Below are 23,707 nucleotides of genomic sequence, written 5' to 3' on the forward strand. Positions count from 1 at the left end.
TGGGATGCAAGGCTGGTTCAATATACGGAAATCAATAAATGTAATCCAGCATAGAAACAGAACCAAAGACAAAAACCACATGATTATCTCAATAGATGCAGAAAAGGCCTTTGACAAAATTCAACAACACTTCATACTAAAAACTCTCAATCAATTAGGTATTGATGGGACGTATCTCAAAATAATAAGAGCTATCTATGACAAACCCACAGCCAATATCATACTGAATGGGCAAAAACTGAAAGCATTCCCTTTGAAAACTGGCACAAGACAGGGATGCCCTCTCTCACCACTCCTATTCAACATAGTGTTGGAAGTTCTGGCCAGGGCAATTAGGCAGGAGAAGGAAATAAAGGATATTCAATTAGGAAAAGAGGAAGTCAAATTGTCCCTGTTTGCAGATGACATGACTGTATATCTAGAAAACCCCACTGTCTTAGCCCAAAATCTCCTTAAGCTGATAAGCAACTTCAGCAAAGTCTCAGGATACAAAATCAATGTATAAAAATCACAAGCATTCTTACGCACCAATAACAGACAGAGAGCCAAATCATGAGTGAACTCCCATTCACAATTGCTTCAAAGAGAATAAAATACTTAGGAATCCAACTTACAAGGGATGTGAAGGACCTCTTCAACGACAACTACAAACCACTGCTCAATGAAATAAAAGAGGATACAAACAAATAGAAGAACATTCCATGCTCATAGGTAGGAAGAATCAATATCGTGAAAATGGCCATACTGCCCAAGGTAATTTATAGATTCAATGCCATCCCCATCAAGCTACCAATGACTTTCTTCACAGAATTGGAAAAAACTACTTTAAAGTTCATATGGAACCAAAAAAGAGCCCACATCACCAAGTCAATCCTAAGCCAAAAGAACAAAGCTGGAGGCATCACGCTACCTGACTTCCAATTATGCTACAAGGCTACAGTAACCAAAACAGCATGGTACTGGTACCAAAACAGCATGGTACTGGTACCAAAACAGAGATATAGATCAATGGAACAGAACAGAGCCCTCAGAAATAACTCCGCATATCTACAACTATCTGATCTTTGACAAACCTTACAAAAACAAGCAATGGGGAAAGGATTCCCTATTTAATAAATGGTGCTGGGAAAACTGGCTAGCCATATGTAGAAAGCTGAAACTGGATCCCTTCCTTACACCTTATACAAAAATCAATTCAAGATGGATTAAAGACTTAAACGTTAGCCCTAAAACCATAAAAACCCTAGAAGAAAACCTAGGCATTACCATTGAGGACATAGGCATGGGCAAGGACTTCATGTCTAAAACACCAAAAGCAATGGCAACAAAAGCCAAAATTGACAAATGGGATCTAATTAAACTAAAGAGCTTCTGCACAGCAAAAGAAACTACCATCAGAGTGAACAGGCAACCTACAAAATGGGAGAAAATTTTCACAACCTACTCATCTGACAAAGGGCTAATATCCAGAATCTACAGTGAACTCAAACACATTTACAAGAAAAAAGCAACCCCATCAAAAAGTGGGCAAAGGATATGAACAGACACTTCTCAGAAGAAGACATTTATGCAGCCAAAAAACACATGAAAAAATGCTCATCATCACTGGCCATCAGAGAAATGCAAATCAAAACCACAATGAGATACCATCTCACACCAGTTAGAATGGCAATCATTAAAAAGTCAGGAAACAACAGGTGCTGGAGAGGATGTGGAGAAATAGGAAAATTTTGACACTGTTGGTGGGACTGTAAACTAGTTCAACCATTGTAGAAGTCAGTGTGGTGATTCCTCAGGGATCTAGAACTAGAAATACCATTTGACCCAGCCATCCCATTACTGGGTATATACCCAAAGGACTATAAATCATGCTGTTATAAAGACACATGCACACGTATGTTTATTGCGGCATTATTCACAATAGCAAAGACTTGGAACCAACCCAAATGTCCAACAATGATAGGCTGGATTAAGAAAATGTGGCACATATACACCATGGAATACTATGCAGCCATAAAAAATGATGAGTTCATGTCCTTTGTAGGGACATGGATGAAATTGGAAATCATCATTCTCAGTAAACTATTGCAAGGACAAAAAATCAAACACTGCATGTTCTCACTCATAGATGGGAATTGAACAATGAGAACACATGGACACAGGAAGAGGAACATCACACTCTGGGGACTGTTGTGGGGTGGAGGTAGTGGGGAGGGATAGCATTAGGAGATATACCTAATGCTAAATGACGAGTTAATGGGTGCAGCACACCAGCATGGCACATGTGTACATATGTAACTAACCCGCACATTGTGCACATGTACCCTAAAACTTAAAGTATAATAATAATAATAAAAAAAGAATTTTCAATATATTATACCTTAAAAAGGGATTATTTTTTAACTGGGAGAAAAATGTTGCTTACAAAAATGTTTGGTTTCTTAGATGTAAAACATGTATTTTCAACTCAATAATAGGATTTAACATAAACAAATAAAGAATCTCACATTTAAAAAAAAGGTTAAGACAACTGATTCAGTTATCCAAACAATTGCTTTTTTGTGCTATGAAGTGCCTAGGTCATGCCTTCTAGAATTTTCCCATCTTTTGTAAAAACTTGATTTTTTCCCACTATTTAAATATCTATGACACGTGATCTAGATTTCTGTAATATTAAATGTATATATGCTTATATATAGATATAGTTGATATGTGATAGATAAATAGATAGACAAATAAACTCTCCTTGGTAAAATGGTACATGACCCTTTAAGGAGAAGTAGTGAGTTAAGCTGACTACATATTTTCAAGAGTTTTTTTTATGACCCATGATAGATCAAAGGCTGAATGTTTTAGCAGGGGAAATCTTGTAAATCTAACTAGGAAGAATAACCCAAACCCTTATGAGGACAGTTTAAATAAGATCCTACTTAAATACATATGAATAATGGCTTGAGACTGAAACCCCATTAAAAAGTTGCATTTTCTTTAGTCATTTTTACAGTCTATCTAATATATAACCTTTGCACGATTTTACAGGAGACAAGTTCATGACACACGAAGTACCCTAGGGGACTATGCTCCCACCTGAATAATGTGACCACAGCAGCAGCTTCTTTATAATTCACCTATAATTTTATCATATACTTTGGTTTTCATGCAAGCCATTGATTAACCCAACCCTACAGCCAACATTCTCTATGTAGCTAGATATGAAGTGACTTGGCTTGAGAACTGCTCCTTATGGGGTAATGACTAATGATATTCATTCATACTCTCATTTTTGTTACATGTCGATTTCAGGAGCGAGGAGGAGAATCAGAGACTGTATTAGAGGTACAGACAGTGGGATTAAAAATAGTAAAGAGCTCAGTTGTCATTATGGTGAAATCAATAGATGGGGGGCAGAAGCAAAAGCTAGCTGCTATAGGATGGCATATCAGTGTCCAGTACTTCTTCTGGATCACAAGAGTCTCCATAGTAACTGGAACAGTTCCAACTATTGTTTCAGTCCTCCCAAGCCCAAATGTTTGGGTTTTTGTGTTTATATAATAAATGCCTAACAGGTTACTTAGCCATTGTCTGTTCCTTATGACTCAAAATGCCTAATGTACTATTTCAGCTTTATTTAGAAATGAATAAATGCTCTAATGCTGTATTATGCATTTGAAAAGCTGGCCAACTTTACATTATGTTATTAGCACATGCTAATAATATATATGCTTTTTCTAGTATTTTTCCATCAGCAATAATTATATTTGTTGGTAAATAATGTGAACAGTGTTGTGTGCTACTGCTTGAAATTCTGGGTTTCTTCATTTATGCTGGTGATGTAAAAATGTGTTTAAAAGAAAACTAACCAATTCTGTTTAGAAGAATTTTTATAGTACATATTCTCTGAGAACAGTTATAATTTAAATTAAAATGTCTGCTTTTATTTTTAATGCATTTCTTATACATTTAAATAAAATTATGGAGGTAAACATGTAATTTCCATTAGATGGAGTGTGGATAATTGGAGGTTAAATATTTTTGCAAAAATTTGTTTATGCACATTTAAAATTTTGTGTTGTCACATGAATTAATTAGCAAATGTACAGTAGGTAAATTTATTTTGGGGACCCATGAGGTTTTAGCCATATTTTTTTCACTTGTTCCCTAAGCCACAAAGGCAATTAAACAGTATGAATATAAAATGGAAACCTTTATCTGAATCATCTCTTTAAATTGATGTTCCACTTTGTGATAGATCATGCAATTTTGGTATCTCATGTTATCTATCACAGTGCTTTGATTATATTAATGTCTAATGAATGTAGATGCTTTGAATTATTTTAGGTCATCTTCCGACTTTTCCATATTATGTACTCCTGTAACCACTATCAGTCTTTACCAATATCCTTTACTGAAGAAAATGCATCTTTCAATTTGTTAAGGCATACATTGTAAATTTTGATTTAACACCTACTGGCACTCCAGAAACATATGATAATCATTATATATACAGTAACATCAGAAATTTAAATTAAAATGAACAAAATCTACTCAATTACTTATATATTTGATTTCATAGAGCTAATACCTATTTGTGGTGTTAATGATTGACTAGAGCTCTAACATAATATATACTACATCATCATTTTAGATTATTGAATTTGATAATTAACCTAGCCCAGGTACTAGCATTTTATTGTTCCTAGACAGAGCTGAGTTTTTCAGCCTGTAAGATGATATAAACTCTTTTTAAAATTTTCACTGTTTTTGTGCCTTTAGCAAATATGACTTCAACTAAAAACTAGTAAAACACATTAAATCTTTCTACACATCACAAAATTCTCTGAAAGGTCTCCAGTGTGACCACTGTAGCTCAATACCATCATTATCATTGGAAATTTTATACATGTGTCTGACATGATTTGTTGAAATTGGCTGCTTCCTTCTGAGACCTTTAATGAGAATTCAATTCAAATGATACAAAAGATGGCATTAATGTATTTGTTTTTCCCCTAGAATGATTGTCACATAATGTGTAGAGAAAACGGAAGAATCAAAGGCAAGGCAAACCTGTACAGTGGAGACACAAAGGGTCACTGGCAGGTTTCAAATGATCCAAGACATCCTCAAGTAAGAGAAATAATTATAATTAATCCAGTCTTCAGCTGATGGCTTTCTCTGGCCAATAAACTTAAGGAATCAAGACTAAGAATAGCATTACCCTTTGCTCATTGGGATATTTGTTACACTGAAGATCATTAAGGAGGCAAAACAAATAAAATCAAGCTTTTGTACCAGAAAAGAGCAAACATTTGGTTTGATATTTAAAATATATTTTAACATTTAGAAATACATTTTAATATAGAGATATTAATTTAAAATTTTATGATAGGAAATGTTGGTTAAAGATTATTCTTAACACTAAATTTTTAGTCAACTGTCTCTAGCACAGTGAAAATTCAGAGGGTAATAATGATCTTCAACCAATTTCCCCATCCCACTGGCTTTTCCAGATAACACCTATACTAGCTGTGTAAATTTGGGCATGTTGCATAACTCCTCTGAGCCACAGATTTATTTGCAAATTATCAGGACATTTCTGCATGTTAAATTAAAAGCATATGCAAACCAGTGTTACTGACACACAAGAGTTTCCTAGTAAATGTTAATTCCTTAAAACAATTTACAATTCAGTCAAAAACCTGTATTAAAGAACATCTTGGAGGATGTTCTTGAAGGATGCAGCTGAAAGTCAAAGAAAGAGAGGTTTAATTGACAAGATATTTTATGTAAATTATAATAGTGTCTTTCATTTGTAAATACCATTACAGTTTCCAAAGTGCTTTTATCTTATATCTTACTTGGGCCTCAAAAATTTTCTCTGATATATGTATTATAACATTGTTAAAATACCCATATGTATCTTAAAAAATATTTGTGTTTCATTGGGAGTGGAATCAATAGATTCCATACATGCTACTCATGTCTTAAACTTCCCTGTAAAATATCATACCTCTTGACTTCTCAGGTAGAACTTCTTCTAAAAACTCCTGACCTCTTTCCATACTCCATACACCTCACACCTTTCCCTGGAGATGCAATGAGTTGTCTGATTAGTGAATGAAGCCATTTGTCTGAATTTTATAAAAACAAAGACTATTTAGCCTCTATCTGCTCTCTCCTTCTTGGTGGAGCACTGTCTTGAAGTCTACATGATGGGGTAGGTCTTCTAGCCAGTCGACTTAAGATATATTTTCCAATTTTAGTTTTATTAATAAAGATAACATCATCCTCTCCATCTGCCTTACCCCTTGTTTGTTCTGAACATTGGTGAAGGAAGTTCAGCTATTTCTGTTCTCTTCAAACTCCAATATAACTAAAGAAAAAATAAAATCAAGATTAAAAGAGTTTGAATGACTAACCCAAGAATACAGAGTTAGTAAATGGGAGATCCAAGATACAAATCCACATTTCTAAACACCAAGTCTGGAGTCCCTTCCAATTTACAACTCTATTTATCATCTCACTTTTCTTTTACAATTTTTTTTCCAATCCTGGAACTTTTATTGGTTGGGCAAGCACTTAGAAGCTCTGTAATATGCAAAAGTTACTCAAACTCTCTGAGCCTTGTTTATTCATCTCTAAAGTGGAAATGTAATACCTCACTGGGCTATTGTAAGGATTAACAAAATAAGGTACATGAAACACGTCTTCTAATAGGCACTTCAGAAGTCATGCTTATATTTTCTTATTTCTTCCTTCATTCATATTAACACCAAAGGGAAAAATTTCAGTGTGAACTTTTCAATCAGTTTATTGAAATATGTTTCCACATGACATTTGCTGACTTTATTCTCACCATTAATTCTTATTAGGAAAACTGACATTTTCCTTTATGATTATTATTAGTAGAACATATCATTTCTTTCATCAGTTTTTCAGTTACATTTTTTTATAATTCCAAACTATAATCCTGCACTTGAAATTTAAGTAAAACACCTTAAGTGGTCTTATACTACCATTTTTAAAAGAACAGTATGACTTAGAAATTGTTACATAAAAAATACTTGTTGAGTAACTGTTACGAAAAGCATTTCTGACATTGTAGCCTCAAAAAATCATAAAATATAATTGAGGTAAAAAGAGAAGAAAATTCAGCAAAAGAAATAGACAAAGATGACAGGAGAAAACTGAACAAATAGGAGAGAAAATAAATTATATTTTATATAATCATAATATTTAAAATTTTTATATTATATTTAACAATTATATTTTTTAAAACTTGAAGGAAGAATTTTTGTGCCTGAAAAATGGAATGGAAAATAAATTTTAGAGACAGATACAATGTATACCTCTAGATAGGACAAGATTTTTTCGAAATTGAAATTGATGGCACCAATGGAAACATTTGATTGTACGGTCAGATCAGAAAATGATTAAAATAAGGAAGTGTTAAAATTGAAAACATTATTTGGCTTACTGGAATTTTCATTGAATTAATAAATTTAATTAGATGGTTTTATGAAAATATGCCTAATGAAAAATTTAAGTACAGCATCTACTTTTCCTATGTATTCTTCCCTCAACATGCTGTGTTCCCCACCATTTATTGACACTTTTACTCTAAAATGATACAATAGTATTTTTTTGCATAATTTCCACGGAACAGCTACAAAAAACCTGTTACTGTATTTAAAGGACTGAATAATCCATGGATGTGGTTATAAATAATCGTTCAGAATATATTGGTAGATAACAGATCAAGCTAAGTCTTATTCTTAATATTTTTTCATCTTTATTCTAGCTGGACACACTTGTATTTTTCAAGCTAATCAACATCTGTAAAGAGAAACAAATGTCTCCTCAATTTCTGTTTTTGCAATATTGAAAAGAATATGATCAATGACTAATTTCAGGTCAACCACCTGGGAAACACTGCATTTATGGTTAAGAGTGGCTTGGAAACATTAGACCTCATGGCATGGTGCTGTATCTTCAGATCACTTAATACTCTGACTGTATTAAATAAATAATATTTATTTAATTTACCCCAGGTTTTCATGTGGGACATTTCTTTTCTGTTTAGCTATTTTACTGCTTTTTTTTTTAACAGTGGTTTGAAGTGTTTTCTGCACATTTTGTCCCCTTCATTGTAGCTCTAGAAATTTATTTACACTAAGTATCAGATTTAGTTTTGGAGATAGATAAACTTAGAATTATATTTTTTTTACTCTATTTTCTGATGTTTGATTATTTCTTAAATCCCTTGATATACTTGTGAGTCAAAACCTACATATTGTTTAAAAAGTAATTTAGAGCTGCTGGATAATTTACTGTCCCTCTTTGCTAGGAAGATAGAATGTAGGTGAACCCACTTAATCTAATAAAGGGCCTACTAGACTCCATCTTGAGTCACAGTTCTGAGAATAATTTGTTCATTTGTCATTTGTCCCCCACCTTCCCTGCTCCAAGGTGTAGTCTTCCAGGGGTTCCAGGTGCTAGAGAAGTCATAGTGGCTCCTCTCCCATCTTCCTGTGCTTCCTGAATTCTTGCTCTTGTCTCCCAGTTACTATGAGACTGCTTAAAACTTTATCCTGTGAAATTTTTCTTGGCCTATCTTTAACCTGTTCCTTTTGCACAGCTTTAGAATTCGTCGTATTGTCACAGTCAAACTAGCAGAGAGAATGATTCTCTGATATCTGTTTCTCACTTATCACACTCCACACTCCTAGTCTTTCAAGTCTCCAGTTTTTTAAATTTTGGGCTCAAGACTCTTCCATAATTTCTACTGATTTTTTTTCTTAATAGCACTATTTACCTGGGTTATTTGCCACATCCTCAGGCTCTTGACCTCAACCCAGAATCAGCAAATACTCAAAGGAAGTTAGCCAGTTCAGAATGTTGGCTTACCACTCTGTGCTGTTCAGTCACCTGCATGGTTTTGCCATTTGAAATTCTGGTTATATCGGCTAATCTCCCCTGTCTTCAAACATAATTTTTTCTGTTTTTTAATTTTATTTTATTTTGTTCTTCTTCTAATTGTCTTCTAGGGAAGATTTACCACAAGTTACTTTGTCATAGCTTTGAGTGGCACTTTAATATCATATTTTAAAAGAAACAAAACAATAGAAATGTATTAAAATATCTTCTCAAGGTAAGAATATATTATGGTACTTTACAAACACAAAAGTAGTCACATTAAAAACTGGTAAGTTCTTGGTAAATTAGATTATACATGTCTATCTTCAGTATTTTATAAAATGCATGGTTTCCTCAAAGCTGTAAAAGCATAAATGTATTTTTAAAAGGTATTATTGTCTCCATGAATTAGGTCTCCACAAGATTGCACTTCTTTTAATAAAGTTTACATTGCTCCTGGGCATGCTTATGCAATAGATTAAATCCGTGTTATTTTTCTTGGTTAGTGTTGTGGGTTGATGGTTTCCTCTTCTCACAGCTGCTGCTAGCTATTCAGGAAGAAGCTTTGTAAAAGTGTCTGTGTGTTGGTGGAAGCTTAATTGTTCAGTGTTTCATTAGTTTCCAAGCTATTTATACCTTGACTATCCTCTATTTCAATGTCAAGTATCAATTACATAGTAAGACTTTAAAAAAAAATAAGACAATGCACATTCTAAATGTGTGCTTTGGGATAAAGACACCAGTTACCAGCTCGCATTGCTTTTCCATCAATGTAATACATTCCTTTGACCATTTTGAATCAACTAGCCTCTGCTTTTTTCATTATCTGCTCTCAATATAAAGAATGCTGACTCTTTACAATTGTGTAAAGTTTTATGTCTGCAGAATGTACCCTCACCAATCAATATGAAATTAATATTTTCAGGTTAGTAGTAAGCTAGAGTTCCTGTCTTTTTGCACCTTTCCTGAGACAATCTTAGCTGGAATAGATATGACTTTAATTAGTGTGAGCACTCTTAAGCCCTTTCAGTTGATGTAAATTAAGGCCCCTAGATGTCAGTATTCTGCTAGAAAGCATGCTATAAATAGTCACTAAATCACAGATGCTCAGCCAAAGAACTCTGGGAACAGTTAATCCACCTTACATACTACAAGTTTCAAGTTGTTTGATGATTTACTGACAATGGACTTAGGCTTCTCATTCTATGAGAAAGTAAGTGATAATATTGATAGGATTATTCTTGGTCTCTAGCAGCTCTCCAGATGTTATTTTATCAAACACACACTCACTAGCTTGCAATAAGTGATGTTTCAATGTAAGGTACAAGGTTTATTATCTCATACAGTGGGGATCATTTAGATTTTGAAACATACCTATTTCATACTTCAGATAGCTTACTTTTATGACATTTTCTAAGATGCCATGTCTATAAATTGATATCAATTTACTTTACCACAGGTAACTTTATCATAGCTTTGAGTGGAATTTTGATATCATATTTTAAAAGAAACAAAACAATAGAAATGTATCAAAATATCTTCTCAAAATAAGAGTATATTGTGGTACTTTATAAACACAAAAGTAGTCACATTAAACAACTGATAAGTTCTTGGTAAATTAGGTTATGTATGTCTACCTTTGGTATTTTATAAAATGCATGGTTTCCTATAAGTTGATATCAATTTATAGGCATGGCATCTTAGACAATGTCATAAAAGTAAGCTATCTGAAGTATCTCAGTTTAATGGTCCTAAAGCTGGGACATGCTACTAAGATATATTTTATCAGGCTCTTCTAATTATCCTACTTATGTGAATGATACTAATACTTTCAGACAAATTACTATGATGTCAACTGTCAGCACATTTACAAAGAAAGTAGACTAGGTCTTCTTTCCTCTTTTTTTTCCCAGGAGATCCCTCAGCAATTAAAATAGAAATGGATTATAGGTCAATGCTTAATTCCTTCTTCTCAAATGCCATGGACAAAATTATTTAATGTGCGCATTGTTTTTATACAAATAAATTTCTGTTTATAACCACAGCTTTCCACCAAGATTTTCTTAGACCCCACAAACTGTCTAATCAAATTACAATTATTCACCCATCAAACTGTTTATCTGGGACAATATTTATTTTTGTATGTTAAGTAATAACTAGAAAGTTATGTATACTATGAGAGATGTCTTAAAATATAAAATCAGTTGGAAATAGAATAATAAAAAATAGGTTGTGATGGATTATAAAATTATTGATGCTTTGCCGAGTTTAAAATGATAGATTCTACAAGTAATCATTGCAATCAGCAAAATAAGGCTATGAAATTAATAGGATTAGTCACATACAACCGTAACATAGGACACGCTATTTAAAGCACATTTATGAATATTCAGGTTTAACTCTATACAGTGTCAGAAGCTGTAATTATAAACTGGATATTCAAAATAGATAAATCTCATCAATTCACAGGATAATGTTTGACGTCTCGAGTACCGTCCTACACTAGCACTATACCATTAAACTCTTCTGTCATTTCCTTTTATACTAGAATCCTTCCAAGCCACAAGGAAAATCACCAGGCCAAAAGTGAGGTTTGAAGTCTGGACATGTACTGGTTTTCTCTAGCAATCAACTCTCAATTTTTGGTAAAATGAGGCTATTTAAAACCCTCTTCTTAATTACACATATTTATGTAACTCATCACTCTACCTCCCAAATCCATATGAAGGCTTTCAGATTTTGAAATATCAGAATTATGATAATCCCATAGAACAAGGTGGGAAGTATTCCCCTTCTTTCTATTCTCTGGAAGAATTTGTGTAAGACTGTGTGAAATTATTTCTCCCTTAAGTATTTGAGCAAATATATCTGTGATTGTGAAGCTCTCTGGGCCAGAAGATTTCCTTGTGGGAAGGTTTAGAAGTATAGATTTAATTCCTCTAATAGATTAATAATATTCAGATTTTTGATGTGTTTTTATCAGTTTTGGTGTGTTGTTTTTTAAGATTATCTTTTTCATGTAAATAATTAAATGTATTAATATATAAGGTTTTCTTAATATCCTCTTATAGACTTTTTCATATCTGTTGGGTCTATAATGATGGTCACCCCCACCACAGCTTCATTTCTGATATTGGTAATTTGTGTTTTTCTCATTTTTTTGGTCTTGCTATCACTTATTAATTTTATTAATTTTCCCAAAGAACCAAATTTTGACTTAGTTCATTTCTCTATTAAACATTTGGACTTTTTCTAATGTATATGTGCTTTATATTTTATTGGTGTCTGCTCACTTTAAAAAACATTTTCTCCCTCCAATATATTCTTTGTGTTTAATTTACTGTTCTTTTCCTAGATTTTGAGATGGAAGCTTGAATCACTAACTTTTCCATTTTTTCTTCTTTTCTGACACATGCATTAAAAAGTAAAAATAACAACAACAAAACTCTTTAGAGTTTCACTGTTCAGCTGCATTTTACAAATATGTCTATGCCATATTTTTATTGCTGCTTAGTTTAAAATATATTAAAATTTCATTATGATTGCTCTTTGATCATTAATTACACAAAAGTATGATGTTTAATTTTCAAATCTATTATTCCAAACATTTACTTCAGAATTATTAACTTATTTTTGTGACTTAGAAAGCTGTTTTCTAACTCTGTCATTGTTCTGAATGATCGTTGTGATATTTACCCAATTTATAATATATGAATACAATCTGTGACACTCATCACTAATAAATATCTCTGAAAGATGTAAAATAACTGAATGTTCCTAGAAACAAAACAAGACTCTTATGCCAGAATTGGCTGATTTAACTTATTGTGGATTTTTAGTTATGGTTAGATGGGTCTTCTTTTGGTATCGCTGAGATTTTCTCAGTCAAGAAAAAACTAACATCAACAATAAAAATTAAATTTCTAATACGAAAAAGTAATTTTTAATAAAGGAGATTTTGTTACGTTTCAGAAATAATTTTTCACTTTAATAAGCATATGACAGCCAGGCGCGGTGGCTCACGCCTGTAATCCCAGCACTTTGGGAGGCCGAGGCGGGCGGATCACGAGGTCAGGAGATCGAGACCATCCTAGCTAACACGGTGAAACCCTGTCTCCACTAAAACTACAAATAATTAGCCAGGCGTGGTGGCGGGCGCCTGTAGTCCCAGCTACTCAGAAGGCTGAGGCAGGAGAATGGCGTGAACCCGGGAGGCGGAGCTTGCAGTGAGCTGAGATCTCGCCACTGCACTCCAGCCTGGGTGACAGAGAGAGACTCCGTCTCAAAAAAAAAAAAAAAAAAAAAAGCATATGACAATGATAAAAAGGCTCAGATTTGTCTCCCGCTTATTACTCCATTCCCCAAATAATTACTGCATATCAAATTATAGTCTTCAGTGTATCCCTTTTGTTTTTCATTGCAAAATCTCTGTACACTCACAGAAATCAAAGTGACTCCTGTCATTTATTTCATTAATAATGCCATATTACATAGAAGAAAATCCTTGAAAGTGAAAGAAAGAGAGTTTAAAATCTATCTTCTTAAGTGATAGTGTGTGATTTCTGGTTAAGCCTCTGAAAGCTCTTTTACCTTTGGCATTCTCCATGACCTGGAGCTATGGGAATGGGCATTGTACCTGTTTCTCTCCTGAGTCTGCCATGTTTTAGCTTTGTGATCTTACAACCATGTTTAAGTCTAAAAATAAGAGTTAGAAGTAGGACTGGCACATGTCACTATATTTAATTTAATGAACTCTAACAGGATTTTTGTTTCTAAACCCAGGACATTGAGATCTGCTGGTTGGAGATCTTAGTGCCCAAGGAAGAATGCTTGCAAAAGGAGATGGAACAGTGTTTCTGTTGCATTGGCCACTGAGAATATCTGGTTATTTTGAATTTGTCACAGTCTGCAGCTAAAAGGCGAACAGGAAAAGAAGAGGTGGGTTACCATGTTGGATTAGTTGTTTAATCCTGAAAAATCAAGGGGAAATATAGCTGCCACAAAATGAGGTCAGAGAGAGATTCATGTAACATTCAAGGTATCCCCTTGAGCATCTTCTGTTACTGTTTTGGCCAATGACAAAAGTTAAAGAACATTGAGAAGTCGATATACAGAGCATTATACAACTAGAATTATGATAGTTACCCATATTTTTTCTTGTTATAATGTTTATATTAAAATTAATTTATATTCTTAGTATATGCTATTTAATAAAACTTTATATATTATTATTTGTTAAATTATTTTATATTTTTCTTTCCCCTAATGTTTTATATAACATATAGCTAGTGTTGGTACTGCTTATCTTTATAACATAGCACATATATTTCACATTATTAATGTGTAATTATGACTGAATTAGAAAAGGAAGAGCAATCATCCGGAAATTGATGTATAAATTGTTGGGACTTTATTTCTTCCTCTTTGATAGACAGTAAGAAGTTTGCATTTGTATATGGGATGGTTGTGTAGTTGTTATTACTCTTTGGTAACTTTTAGTGTAGGAAAAGGTTGAGAACTATGCATTACTGTATTCCATCAGTTTTCTTTTAGTGTAGCGGCTAGAAAACTTAAAGCTACATTTCTGAAGCTCACCTTTAGTTAGGGTTCTTTGTATAGTTTACTTCCACCTAATTAAATGCAGTTACAGAAAAGAAGTAAAAATAAAAGTGGAAACCATGGTTCAAAAATTTATTTACCTATAACTTTTGCTACACCATTGAAAATGTCTGGTTCTTCTTTAGTGGTTTCCTGATATGAAAGCATCTTCATCACAGAAGAGGAGGTAGCTCCTGTGGCTTGATTGTATGGCAGAACGCTAATAAAGTATTTCTTGGTTAAGTTAGCCATAATGATTTCAGTTACCTAAAAATTCAATTTTGATCAATAGAATTATGACATATGTTAATATGTTGCTGAATACAGTTTTCTAACATATAAACTTTATCTAAAAATGTCTTTATTTTGCCTTTGTTTCTGATATAGAGAACGGTAATTTGAATGATAGCAGATTTCACATCAGGAACCAATGAAGCTAGATAAGAATGGAACATCTTTGATGTCTAAAAGAAACAAAAAGCCAACCTTGAATTCTTTATTTAGTGAAGTTACCCTTCAGAAATGAAGGCAAAATAAAGATGTTTTCCAATAAAAGACAACTATGAGAATTCTTCACCAGCAGTCCTATTGTATCAGAACAGCCAAAAGAAGTTTGTCAGCCTACAGGGAATTATATCAAAGGGAAGACTTGACGTTGAAAATGAATGAGGAATATAAGAAATTGATATTATCTGGGTAAAAAGAAAATAAATTTTTTATTCTATCATCTTTAAAAATGTATGACTATTTAAAACAAAAATTATAATATGGCCAGTGTGAATTTCAATGTATATAAATGCATATTGTAAGACTACTTTAACATAAAAAACATCAGTAAATGGAACAGAAATATAAGAAACTTATATAGATGCAAACTTTCTAAGTTTTACAAGAAGCAATGTAATATTAACTCTAAGTGAACTATGAAAGAATACATATATATGTAACTACAGCAACCAATATAGATAAAAGTGGAATAGGCAAAATAAAGTAGACTACTAAAAATGTTTAAATAATCCAAATAAAGGCCGAAAAGGGAGCGAAAAGAAGAAAAAACAAATAATAAAATAGTAGACATAAATCCAACAATACCTTTTAGGTGATAGAAATTAATAGAATGGATAAAAAGCAAGACTCAGCTCTATGCTTTCTGCAAAGGAAAGTTTAGATATAAAGAAATAGGTTGAAAGTAAATGAATAGAAAAAGATATACAATAAACTAAGCAAAATAAACCTGGAGGGTTTTATGAATGTCAAATAAAATAGATTTCAAACCAATGTATTACTAGAGATACTGAGAGACATTACATAATGATAAAAGAGACATTTCATCAGGAGCGTATATTTTAAATGTGTATTTCCTTAAACAGAGGCTTAATTACGGAACAGAGGAATTAAATTGATAAATTGGCAAATCTTTAATTATAGTATGAAAGTTTCAAAACTCTATCATAGCAATTGATCAAGCAACTATATCAAAAATCAAAATTATATTTGAAGATATGACTCACACTGCTAACCACCTTGATTTAATTGGCATTTGTAGACCAGCGTATTTGAAATTCTTTTCAAGTGTACATGGTGCATTCATCAAGAAGGACCATATGCTGGTCCATAAAAACGTCTCAAGGAATTTAAAAAGGTTGAAACCATACACAGAATATTCACTAACCTCACAGAATTAAATAAAATTCAATGTCAATAGGATACTTAGTAAACTCACAAATACTTGGAAATCAAACAAAAAACTTCTAAATAATTCATAGATCAAAAACAAAAATCAAAAGGAAATATAGAACACATTTTGAATTAAAAGACAATAAAAATCTGAAGTGCTGTAATACTCAATTATTTGATCTGAGTGGCAGTTGCATAGTTTTCACTTTCTGAGAACTTGTTAAATTTAGGGTTTATGTAATTTTCTATATGGGTATGATCTGTTATACTTATATTTTAGTTAAAAATGAAAGTTATTAGCATGTAGCTGACACTGGAAGCCTAGCTAGTGTATTTCAAGAGGAAATAGTAAAGTGAGAAATAGAGGAAATGAAATGGTATCATAGAGAATAACAACATTGATGAGGCTCATTCCTGCAGTGATACAGGAGATAGAAAAAATTTATTTTAGGCAGATAGTGAGGGCAAAACATTCCTTGGCAGAACTTCCCTTCTAACAAAAAGCAGCCCAAGTAATCACTTCTTTTCTAACAAATAGCAGCCTGGAAGATCGGGCTGCAAACATAGATAAGGAAGCTGGAAGCTTGCACAGGGGAATGCTCACAGCTGCACAGATAGAAAGGGCTACCTGGGGCCAGACATGTCCACCACGGGGGCTCCACCTTCCTTTTTTTCGTTAGCACATGCACAGTAAGAAAAAAATAAGCAACATGGAGTAGCTCAGGTAGAGGACTCACCTCTATAATAAAAGATTTGTGTGAGGGCTTCCAGAGATTCACACTCTATGCAGATGGCACACCTGGTCCTAACCACTTTTTTACACCCTATGTAGATCAAATACTGTCTCCCCACTAGCTTGTCTATAAAAACCCTTGCATTTCACTGTGGATCGGCAACCCATTTTTCTGGGACCCCTCTCTGTAACAGAGAGCTATTCTCTTTCTTTCACCTGTTAAAATTCTGCTCTAAACCTCACCCTTTGTGTGTATGTGTCTATCTCCTTATCTCTGTGGCCATGAAACCAAGAACATCAGGTGTGTCACCCCAGACAAGGCTGCTTCAGCAGGTGAGTGGCAACTATCTGGGCCGGTGGTGTGGGGGTAAGAAGAATTTACCAAGACAGCTGTAGGCTAAGAAAGGCAGATTTATTACAGGAAGTATGAAAATACATGGCCAGAAAGCAACAAACAAATAAGCATGAGAGGAGCTGACTGCACAAGGAAACAAAGGCTTGCGAGGGATTTTATAAAACAGTGCTTACACTAAAGAGTGCTACATGAAGTACTGATAATGCCAAGGCTGCAGTGAGCAAACTTGCAGGTGTCTGATGATAGCTGGGTGCAGGAAGATTGTGACTTATTTCAGCAGGAAGGCTATGTGTCCTGGACCATGAGGAAAGGCTGACTTACAGCTTATCTGCTTTCTCCTTTTGCTTTTCCTTTGTTCCAGCAGCCTGATTCCTTTTCCCTAATTAGGACTACACACTCATGAAGATTAATAGGAAGATGCAGATTAGCAGGAAGACCAAACAATGATGTTAATAAAACCCACATGGTGAAAATTATAAGAAAAGAGTAAAAATCAAATTGTTTTCTGCTAGAGTGAGCCTGAGTTAAAAAAAAAAAAAAGTGCAGTATTAATGATGCTTAAAGTGAAGGTCCAAATTAGAGTATGTCAAGAGAAGTTTAAAAGTGAAGGAGTAGAAAATAAGAGTATGCTGATATGTTTTAGAAATACATTTATGTATGAATAAAAACATTCTTTCAACTTTATTGGTAAAATAAGTACTTATTTTTCCTGTATAAGAAGTATAGTTTTAGGCAGCCACCAATGCTGAATCAGAAGCAAAACAAATACAAGGTTGAAATCTGTGCAGTTTTCCCCATGATATCATTCGAAGGTAGAAGGAAGTGGCCACTTATTTCTCTTTTTATCTGACTTCCAGCTCCAAGAGTAGCTGGGGCAGTGTGTGCTTAGCTAGGCACTTTGTTGCTCCAAGCAAAATCAGAATTCTCTTGTCAGAAAAGAATTGAGGATGGAAGGTGGGAAGGTGACTCAGAATACACGCTTCTTCCATAACATGCATCTCTTCCATCAGGGAAGCTACCCCAAATTCTCATCCAGGTACCTCATCCACCTGGAAGTCTTGACTCTGTTGATGAGGTAGTCTTTTTCATCATTCATTAATTAATTTAACAAATATTTATTGAGCACCAACTGCTATATGTCAAGCACTGTTCTGGTTCTCAGGGTATATTAGAGACCAAAAAAAAAAAAAAAAAAAAAAGACAACAATCTCTGCCATCGCCCTAACTGAAAGTCACGTTATGTGTATCCACATACTTGTGGCAAAGGAACAGTCTAAGTGTGTGAAATCCCCATTTGGAAAAGGAGATGATGGAAAATATGCAGAAGGAACTTTTCCAGAACTCACAGTAACCCTTGCTGCACAGTAACCCTTGCTGGACAGCACTGTAATTCCTTACAAGGCAGCAGTGAATGAAACCTTGAGAATCAGTGGTGGGAAAGCCTTTTGACAGCTAAGAGGTGTTTTTACCACTGAAATGGTTACATACAGACCAACCATTGCTATTGAACACACACACACTGTCTTTAGATATGTTAATTCAAAGTAACTCTTCTAATTAGTGAGTTTATATGTAAATTACATATGTAAGCTAGAAATAAAAATGATAGCTGCTATCCTAGTGTGAGTATTAACATAAGGAAACACAAGTTTCTATGAGCATCTGGAGACTTTTTTTTGGAACACAGGGTGGTTCCTGAACTATACATAGAAGATTCCTATTAAACATCGCTGGTTGAGGGAAGAGCATTTAGACAGCTGTTGCCTTTGTTCTGCTGGGGCTCAGAAAACAATTCCCCAAAATGCAGGCCTTAGAAGAAGAAACTTCTCCCTGACCTTCTGCCCTCCTGTCTCTCAGTCTCATTCTCCCCTGAGGCTAGCCATAGAAACTGGAATCCCTCTTCCCCAAGAAGGGGGTCATAGAAACTAGAACCCCTTTTCCCCAAAGCTAGTCATCAAACCTAAAATTATTACTCTAACTTTCCCTCCACATTTCTGAGTAAAAACTGGCCATAAAGAAATTATCTGACCTACCTTGTTTGACTGCAGGATATAAGAGCTCCATTCCAGAGATGGTCCTGCTCATACCCAGAGGGAAAGAATAAATGCTCAGAGAGGCCAAGAAGAATCTAGACAGACAAACTTTGTGGGGCTTCCCCACTCAACCTGTTAGCATTAGATTATAACCTTTTTGTTCAATTATATTTTTACACGCTGCCCATACTTTGTTGAACCTAAGCATAAAAATGGACAGTTTCCTCTGTATCTTTGGGTCTTCATTCTGAAGCCTCCTGTGCATACACACTGAATAAATTTGTATACATTTCCTCCTATTAATCTGTCTTTGGCAAGTTGATTTTTCAGTGAACCTTCAGAGTCCCAAGGTTCCCATGGCCCCTACTATTCAACAATACTTCCTTATTTATATCTTGAGTAAACTGTTGCGGGGAAGCGATGACTACCTGGGCCAGTGGCACAGAAGTAAAAGAATTTACCAAGACAGTTGCAAGTAAAGAAAGGTAGATTTATTAGAGAAAGTATGAAAATATGTTGCAAGAAGGTAACAGACAGATCAGCATGAGAGAAGCTGACTGCAAGGAAACAAAGGCTTGCCGGGGATTTTATAGAGTGGAATTTGGGAGCCATAATGTTTAATGAGTTATGTACATTATTTATTCAGGAGGTCAATAAGTCCTGGGCCGTAAAGAAATTCATCTGCTTCCTCTTTTTGTTTATATGTCCTGAGCTGTGAAGAAAAGCATGTTTATACCTTATTTGCTTTATCTCTTTGTTTTCTCCTGGTCCCATCAGCCTGACTTCTTTTCCCTAATGAGGACTCACATAAATGTTACATGAAAAATTATTAAAAAGCAACAAACACAGTAGAGAGAAAAAGGTAGAAAGGCTTGGGTCCAGGTGGCTGAATGGTTCTTGATGAGCACATAGAATGATCTTTCCTCTAAATGATAATAATGTAGTACTGTGAATAATCTAGGCAGATATTAGTGTATTCTCAATAATTTCATAACGTTGCTGCAGCCACTACTGGAAGATGTCTTAACAGCTCAGCGATTAAATCTCAGTGGTTATAGTTCAACAGTACTTCAGTAAAGGGCCTCAAAATGTTTCATCATGTCATTCATGTTTCTAAGCAACTATTTCTATGGCAATGTATCACAAACCTATGATTAAATAAATTAGCACTCTCTATATATGGGGGTTGAGTAATGGCCTTTTGGAAAAATTGAAATTCATGAAATATTTTGCATTGTAATTTTTATTTTGGCATTTCATTTGTTTTATCCAGTTTGTTTTTAAGATGTTAAAAATTCAGGTGTGTCACACAAAGGGGGAAATACATGAATTTTGGTGAAAATGCAAATGGAAAGGTAAGAAGTGTGACAACTGGATGTGTGATGACTGAAAGATGTTGTGACTTCAGCTACAGATAATGGCCATCACAGTCCAGGCAGAAAGCAGAGAGTATTTGATGTGCTCCTCTTGAAGTGTGGAAATAGAATTATGTCACTTACCCTCCCACCCTTCTCAGGAAATTTTGGAAGATAAAGCTTTGAAGTTTACTTAGCTAAATAACAGTGTATATATAAAAGTTGACAATGAAATGAGGGATGACAAAAAAACGAGATAGTTAACTGTAGAATTAACTGGTAATTTTGTGGTTTGCAACAGTTGGCCTTTTCTTAAAAAAGGGTCATGAATTAGTAAGATTGGGTTGAATTCCAAATAAGTATCAGGAATATTGTTAAAGAAGACATCGTTAAAAAAAAAAAAGATAGAAAGGCCTGGATGTGGGGGTGGAGCCAAGATGGCCGAATAGGAACAGCTCCCGTCTACAGCTCCCAGCGTGAGTGACACAGAAGACGGGTGATTTCTGCATTTCCATCTGACGTACCCGGTTCATCTCATTAGGGAGTGCTAGTCAGTGGGTGCAGGACAGGGGGTGCAGCGTACCATGCGTGAGCCGAAGCAGGGCGAGGCATTGCCTCACTCGGGAAGTGCAAGGGGTCAGGGAGTTCCCTTTCCTAGTCAAAGAAAGGGGTGACAGATGGCACCTGGAAAATCGGGTCACTCCCACCCTAATACTGCACTTTTCCAACAGGCTTAAAAAACGGCACACCAGGAGATTATATCCCGCACCTGGCTTGGAGGGTCCTACGCCCACGGAGTCTTGCTGATTGCTGGCACAGCAGTCTGAGATCAAACTGCAAGGTGGCAGCCAGGCTGTGGGAGGGGCGCCTGCCATTGCCCAGGCTTGATTAGATAAACAAAGCAGCCAGGAACCTCGAACTGGGTGGAGCCCACCACAGCTCAAGAAGTCCTGCCTGCCTCTGTAGGCTCCACCTTTAGGGGCAGGGCACAGACAAACAAAAAGACAGCAGTAACCTCTGCAGACTTAAATGTCCCTATCTGACAGCTTTGAAGAGAGTAGTGGTTCTCCCAGCACACAGCTGGAGATCTGAGAATGGGTAGACTGCCTCCTCAAGTGGGTCCCTGACCCCAAAGCAGCCTAACTGGGAGGCACCCCCCAGTAGGGGCAGACTGACACCTCACACGGCCGGGTACTCCTCTGAGACAAAACTTCCAGAGGAACGATCAGGCAGTAGCATTTGCGGTTCACCAAGAGCCACTGTTCTACAGCCACCGCTGTTCTGCAGCCACTGCTGCTGATACCCAGGGAAGCAGGGTCTGGAGTGGACCTCTAGCAAACTCCAACAGACCTGCAGCTGAGGGTCCTGTCTGTTAGAAGGAAAACTAACAAACAGAAAGAACATCCACACCAAAAACCCATCTGTACATCACCATCATCAAAGACCAAAAGTAGATAAAACCACAAAGATGGGGAAAAAACAGAAGAAAAACAGGAAACTCTAAAAAGCAGAGCGCCTCTCCTCCTCCAAAGGAACACAGCTCCTCACCAGAAATGGAACAAAGCTGGATGGAGAATGACTTTGACGAACTGAGAGAAGAAGACTTCAGATGATCAAACTACTCTGAGCTACAGGATGAAATTCAAACCAATGGCAAAGAAGTTAAAAATTTTGAAAAAAAATTAGAAAAATGGATAACTAGAATAACCAATGCAGAGAAGTCCCTAAAGGAGCTGATGGAGCTGAACACCAAGGCTCAAGAACTACGTGAAGAATGCAGAAGCCTCAGGAGCCGATGCAATCAACTGGAAGAAAGGGTATCAGTGATGGAAGACAAAATGAATGAAATGAAGCGAGAAGGGAAGTTTAGAGAAAAAAGAATAAAAAGAAACAAACAAAGCCTCCAAGAAACATGGGACTATATGAAAAGACCAAATCTACATCTGATTGGTGTACCTGAAAGTGACGGGGAGAATGGAACCAAGTTGGAAAACACTCTGCAGGATATTATCCAGGAGAACTTCCCCAATCTAGCAAGGCAGGCCAACATTCAGATTCAGGAAATACAGAGAACGCCACAAAGATACTCCTAGAGAAGAGCAACTCCAAGACACATAATTGTCAGATTCACCAAAGTTGAAATGAAGGAAAAAATGTTAAGGGCAGCCAGAGAGAAAGGCCGGGTTACCCACAAAGGGAAGCGCATCAGACTAACAGCGGATCTCTCGGCAGAAACTCTACAAGACAGAAGAGAGTGGGGGCCAATATTCAACATTCTTAAGGAAAGAATTTTCAACCCAGAATTTCATATCCAGCCAAACTAAGCTTCATAAGTGAAGGAGAAATAAAATACTTTACAGACAAGCAAATGCTGAGAGATTTTGTCACCACCAGGCCTGCCCTAGAAGTGCTCCTGAAGGAAGCAATAAACATGGAAAGGAACAACCAGTAACAGCCACTGAAAAAACAGGCCAAAATGTAAAGACCATCAAGGCTAGGAAGAAACTGCATCAACTAATCAGCAAAATAACCAGCTAATATCATAATGACAGGATCAAATTCACACATAACAATATTAACTTTAAATGTAAATGGGCTAAATGCTCCAATTAAAAGACACAGACTGGCAAATTGGATAAAGAGTCAACACCCATCAGTGTGCTGTATTCAGGAAACCCATCTCACGTGCAGAGACACACATAGGCTCAAAATAAAGGGATGGAGGAAGATCTGCCAAGCAAATGGAAAACAAAAAAAGACAGGGGTTGCAATCCTAGTCTCTGATAAAACAGACTTTAAACCAACAAAGATCAAAAGAGACAAAGAAGGCCATTACATAATGGTAAAGGGATCAATTCAACAAGAAGAGCTAACTATCCTAAATATATATGCACCCAATACAGGAGCACCCAGATTCATAAAGCAAGTCCTGAGTGACCTACAAAGAGACTTAGACTCCCACACAATAATAATGGGAGACTTTAACACCCCACTGTCAATATTAGACAGATCAACGAGACAGAAAGTTAATGAGGATACCCAG

General features: G+C 35.4%; 1 long non-coding RNA gene across 3 annotated transcripts in view; it reads left to right on the forward strand.

Moving 5' to 3' along the window:
* The window catches only part of LOC109025813 (uncharacterized), a 192,877-nt gene that overhangs the window by 147,752 nt on the left and 21,418 nt on the right, over positions 1 to 23,707 (forward strand). For 2 of the 3 annotated variants that reach the window (XR_008677455.1, XR_002004804.3), the window contains exons 2-3: positions 11,462 to 11,558; positions 13,696 to 13,851. This is a non-coding gene — a long non-coding RNA (uncharacterized lncRNA). The remainder of the gene's footprint in view (positions 1 to 11,461; positions 11,559 to 13,695; positions 13,852 to 23,707) is intronic. The other variant, XR_002004805.3, reaches the window with a different exon arrangement.

This window comes from Gorilla gorilla, chromosome 11 (assembly GCF_029281585.2).
Source record: "Gorilla gorilla gorilla isolate KB3781 chromosome 11, NHGRI_mGorGor1-v2.1_pri, whole genome shotgun sequence".
In the NCBI taxonomy this organism is placed as follows: Eukaryota; Metazoa; Chordata; class Mammalia; order Primates; family Hominidae; genus Gorilla; species Gorilla gorilla.